Raw genomic sequence first — 6,000 nt, forward strand, 5'->3', positions numbered from 1 at the left:
GGACAAGGGGTGAGTACATTATATGTGAATCTTTGTTTTGGATGTGGACTTCTCCTTTAAAATCCTAATGATTTTTTGCAATAAAGAAGAATCAATAATTTTGTCCCATACAATGTATTTGGACTATTGCTACAAACATACCCGTGCTACTTAAGACTGGTTTTGTGGTCCAGGGTAACAACTGCTATTGACAATAATGGAAAATACACAAAAGTAAAAGGTTAAGATGCATTATAATAATAAGAATTTGTGGTAAAATGTGTCTTAAACTGTCATCAAAATACTTTATTTTTTTTCCCTCTTGAGTATAATGTGACCTCGGTTTGTGAAAGACACAAACTCCCTGAATAGACCTCAATAAATCTCTTCAGATTGTATCTGACCTTCACATAGTTGTGAAAACAAAAGCCTTCTGGTAAAACCTGAGAAATAGCATCTAACAAACGGTGAACCACCTCACAAAAGTACTTCACAAGCCCCTCCATACAACAAAACACCCCTAAAAGATCACCCGTCTGCAGACGAAGCCATGACTGTGTCTTTGTTGCTTTCTGTGAAGCCTCCCTACTGTCCCAGCCACCTCTGTTAACTGTTAACAACCTGTTGCAAACACCTGTTTGCTGTTAACAAACATCTTGCACCTCCACTGCACCTTCACCTTCCTTTTCCTTCCTGACCCTACAATCACTGCAAACAGTGACAGCCTGTCTCCAATCACACTGTACCTGCAGTTGTTTCTACCTATGAACTAAACATAGGTCAGGAGTAAATCACATTTCACACACTGAGTATGTCAGGATTTCACTGTAATGATCTGGCAAGAGAAATACTGAATGTATATTGTTATGCATTTACCTTAAAGCATTAGTTCACTTATAGAAAAAAATATTTAATGATAATGTGCTCATGTTCATGTCTCTTTCTTCAGTCGAAAAGAAATTAAGGCTTTTGAGGAAAACATTCCAGGATTTTTCTCCAATAGTGGACTTCAATGGTGCCCAATGGGTTGAAGGTCCAAACTGCAGTTTTACTGCAGCTTCAAAGTGCTCTACACAATCCCAGCTGAGGAATAAGGGTCTTAACTAGTCAAATGACTGGTCCTTTAAAAAGAAAAATTAAAACTTATATTAACCACAAACGCTCGTCTTGCACTACCTTAACTTCATGCATGTAATCATGCACGTGTGACATAGGCAAAAAGTACCAACCCAGTGTTTACAAAGCAAACATGCATATATAGATATGAAGAGTTCAGATGCAACACCAGCTAAATCCATCTGACATTTTTCTTAAAAATGAGCATTTCATTTCATTATCTCATTTTTGACCGAGATGGCTTTTAGCTGGTTTTGCATCTGAACTCTCCATGTATATATATATATCCTACAGCAAGGGAAAGGTGTCTTTGCTAATGATCTAACATTTAAATGTGCATGACCCACATACATAACCAACAGATGTCATGCATACATTAATAAATAAAAAATGAACCATCCATTTTGGTGACAAATTGGTTTAACAGGATGTGTTTTAACCTTTACACCAGCAACATGCTGACGCTGTAAGTTGTCCATTACAAAAAAACTATCTATACTGTTCCACAACAGTTAAGATATCATGTTATTGGAGTCGCTTCAACCCACAGACAGGAAAAACAACCCGCAGCAACAGTATTAAAGTAGAAAACTGCAGACCTGGCAACACTGAATGTAACTAATTTCAGCCAGTAGAGTTTTTGTAATCTTAAAAATTCCAAAAGACAATTATTTCACTATGCCAATTTGAATAGAGTTCAACTAGATTTAAACCAGGTTTTCCTTAGAATAAGATAACATCAATGTAGCAAGGGTTGCCAGGTTTCTACAACAAAACCCACCCAATTGCTACTCAAAACTAGCCCAATTGCATTTTGAGGGGGTAAAATATATATTTTTGGTGGGGTTCCCCTGGTAAAATTCACATCCCAGGGGCAAAATATCACACTATTGGGGTCACTTCAACCAGCGGACACGAAAAACAACCCACGGCAATAGTGTTAAAGTACCCCAATTCTGCGGGAAAACCATGGACTTGGCAACAGCCAATAGAGCCTGAAAGTTTTTAGAATCTTAAAAATTCCAAAGAAAAGTATTTCATTAGTTTCAATTCATAACAAAAAACTGAGGGATCTATTACTGAAAAAATGCTGAAGACAGCTGTCTATGTAGGCAATAAGGTAGCTCACTAGCTCTTATAGAATAGAGCTAACATTTAAGCTAGGCTTTCTTTAGAATAAGATAGTGACATCAATGTAGCCAGGGTTGCCAGGTTTTCACAACAAAACCCACCCAACTGCATTTCAAGGGGGATCTCCTGGTAAAAATCACGTTACGGGGGTAAAATACATGTTTTTTGGCCAAGTTCCCCTGTTAAAATTCGCATTCCAGGGGCAAAATATCACATTACTGGGGTCACTTCAACCCATGGACATGAAAAACAACTCACAGCAACAGTATCAAAGTAGCCCGATTCTGCGGGGAAACCGTAGACTTGGCAACACTGATTGTAGCTCATTTTAGCCAATAGAGCCTAAAAGTTTTTGAAAAGTACTTCACTAGTTCAAATCATAACAAAAACATTCTTGTTAAATTTTACTTGTGAGATTTACTACTGAAAAAAATGCTGAAGACAGCTGCCTATGTAAGCAATGAGGAAGCTCACTGGATCTTGAATAGAGCTAACATTTAAGCTAGGTTTTCTTTAGAATAAGATCAAAGTAGCCAGGGTTGCCAGGTTTTCAAAATGAAACCCACCCAGTTGTTACTCAAAACTAGCCCAATTTCGTTAGGAGGGGGGGTCCTCCAGTAAAAACGCTTTAGGGGGTAAAATACCTGTTTTTGGTGGGGTTCCCCTGGTAAAATTTGCATTCCATGGGCAAAATATCACATTCTTGGGGTTGCTTCAATCTACGGACATGAAAAACAACCCACTGCAACAGTGTTAAAGTACCCCAGTTCTGTAAGAAAACTGTGGACTTGGCAACACTGAATGTAACGCATTTCAGCCAAGAGAACCTAAAAGTTTTAGAATCTTTTGGCGGGGTTCCCCTGGTAAAATTCGCATCCGAAGGGCTAAATATCTCATTATTGGGGTCACCTGTGGACATGAAAAACTAACTGCGGCAACAGTGTTAAAGTAGCCCAATTCTGCAGGAAAACCACAGACTTGGCAACACTGAATATAGCATATTTTACCTAATAGAACCTACAAGTTTTTGTAATCTTAAAAATTCCAAAGAAAAGTATTTCACTAGTTGTTTCAAATCTTAACAAAAAAGCATTCTTGTAGAGTTTTAATTGTGGGATTTGCTACTGAAAAAAAAATGCTGAAAATCTGAGGAACTAATAAACATCCTTGCCACATCTGTGACACATAGTACAACATTTGTCAGCCCCACCTGCATTTGTTTTTTGTTTTGTCTGCGGATGTGCGTGCACAGAATAAACCCTTTGATGTTGTTTATTCTGTTCTCCTTTATTCATTGTCAATTAATCACACATCAGTCACTGTTCTGAGTCTCAAGCAGGAACGTCTAGACAACATGAAAACAAAGCAACAAAACATCTCTATCCACAAATTAAGAAGTGATAAGAATACCGTCTAAATTCATTTTTACAGAGCAAAAATCAAATAAACAAAACACCCCTGATTATTCATTCAAACCGCTGTTTCTTTTCAAATCAATGTATGCGGAAAGGTTTATTTACCTTCAGATATACAAAATCAATGCTAGATTTCCACCCTTGTTATCAATTTCTTCCTGTACATGCAAAACCTCTTCGGACTATAATCAAGTCACATCAATAACTATGCATGCCTGCATAAAGCTTTTACATACTGTGTTCCGAACACCCTATTAAAATGGTAAAAACAAGACTTTTTGTATTTAAGACATGTTTATATTTGCAGTTCCAAGAAATGTACTTCTGCAAACAAGAGAAATAATTAAAACATTTGATTGTGAATTCACCGTTACTCCGCCAGAGGTAAACAAATGAGCCTAAAAATTAATTAAGGCTTAAACAGCTTGAAGTTTTGCTTTGGGGCGAAATCGAAGCATTATTCTGCTTCCTAATATTCTTGTTTAAACCTGGCCAGCGGTGACCGGGAAAACAAAGCTGCCACTCAGTAATGTCACCTAATCTTGCGTCTCTCAGGCAAATTTGTGGCTACATTATCTCAGCAGACACAGCTTCAGCAGACCTTCTCCTTCTCCTTCTGTCTGACAACCTCCTTTATTCTTGACATTTCTCCTTCACTTTGTTCCATGCTGCTTAATTTTTCTATTACAACAAAGGGTTTTAATGTTCCCTGTGGCTACAAGGTACTAAAAGAAACATGGATAGCTGTAGAATCTGCTCGAATAAAACTAAAGAGACTAAAACTCTGCAGCCATAATAAAGAAACTGTATACACCCACCTCCTTCCTATTTATTTTTACCCATTACAAATAGATTTTTAAAGAATAAATGTTGCTCAAATGTTACTCAACTGGTACAACCAGCATCATTAAGGTCACAGGTTCAAATTCAAGGTAATGCATGAAATTAACGAATGTTTATTTTATTTTAAGTCTATTATGGTCACCAATGCTGCATTTACGTACTCAAAAAAATATAGTAAAACAAACACAAAACTGTGAAATATTATTACAGTTTTAAATAACTGTTTTTTATATTAATATACATAAGGCTGCTATTTATTCTTGTGATGCAAAGCTGAATTTCCATATGCTGATTTGCTGTTCAGAAAACATTTCTTATCATTGTTGAAAACAGTTGTGCTGCCTAATATTTTTTGGAAACTGATATATTTTTAAGATCCTTTAATAATTGGAAAGTTCAAAAGAACAGCATTTATTTGATAGAAATTATTTGTATGTTTGTCTTTACACTTACTTTTGATTAACTGAATGCATCCTTGCATTTAAATTTATTATAATCAAAGTTTATCAATGTCTAAAGAATAAACCCACTACAAGATGTTGAATGCCTCCAAACATCATTAGCTTGTTGGTAAATCGTCAATAGCCCAATAGGGTTCAACAGTGCACCTTCATTCTAAGTGGCCTTTCAACCTGCATGATGGTATAGTGTCTATCCTATATGTGGCTGAATCAGGTGTACCCATTATATCCAACATAAAGCATTGGTACAAAAGCATCTCGGTGGTTTTTATATTCATTCAGAGTCACTGACCCTGAGTTGAAGATATCTGAGAGGAAAGTTCTTCGAACACAGTTCACAGTACTGCAGATCTATACAGTAGAATCTCACGGCCACGAAAGAGGTGATTTCTGCAGGTTACTGATAGTACTGTGAAGGCACAACTTTAACCTGAAGATCTGTTTCAGTAGTTCCTTAAATGTTTGTTCAGAAAGCAGTAAACACAACCTTTGCCCAAGAGCCCTGACTGTAAGACACAAGGTGAATGCATTTTTGATTCTGTTCACATAGAGGTCTAAGAAAGTAATTCAGCTGCTGAATATTTCATTCATTCAGGGTTCACAATGATACTCATATTTAATTCTGGTTATGCCTTGTTTACATAGGGAACGTGTCAGAAGATGACCTGTTGTGGTCATGTTAAACAGGATAAGCAACAACAGATCGTAGAGGTTAGAGAGGCTGACTAAATCACATTTAGAGTCATTCCAAGACAGTCCTGGAAGTAATGTTACGTAATTTGAATATTTATTGTTTTTTAAGTAATTTAAGTAAAGTAACATGTAATTTTTGTCTATAATATTAGAAATTTTGTACATTATTTTTCATTTACTTACAAATACAGTTGTTGAGAGAAATAAAACCATATTTAATGTCCACATATACTGCAAGAGTTGTTGTAGTATGTGTGAGCATGATGGTATTGCAATTTGCATAAAAACACAAAAAGAAAAACACAAAAAAAGGCAAAAAGAAAGAAAGAAAGAATAAAAAAGGAAAAAAGAAACATCAAAAG

The 6,000-nt window shown here is 36.1% G+C and overlaps 1 long non-coding RNA gene across 2 annotated transcripts in view; it reads right to left on the reverse strand.

The window, feature by feature from the left end:
• LOC127180167 (uncharacterized) overlaps positions 1–6,000 on the reverse strand; it is a 178,563-nt gene that overhangs the window by 67,490 nt on the left and 105,073 nt on the right. The gene's annotated exons all lie outside the window — the stretch shown is intronic.

Source organism: Labeo rohita, chromosome 17 (genome assembly GCF_022985175.1).
Source record: "Labeo rohita strain BAU-BD-2019 chromosome 17, IGBB_LRoh.1.0, whole genome shotgun sequence".
NCBI classification, from domain to species: domain Eukaryota; kingdom Metazoa; phylum Chordata; class Actinopteri; order Cypriniformes; family Cyprinidae; genus Labeo; species Labeo rohita.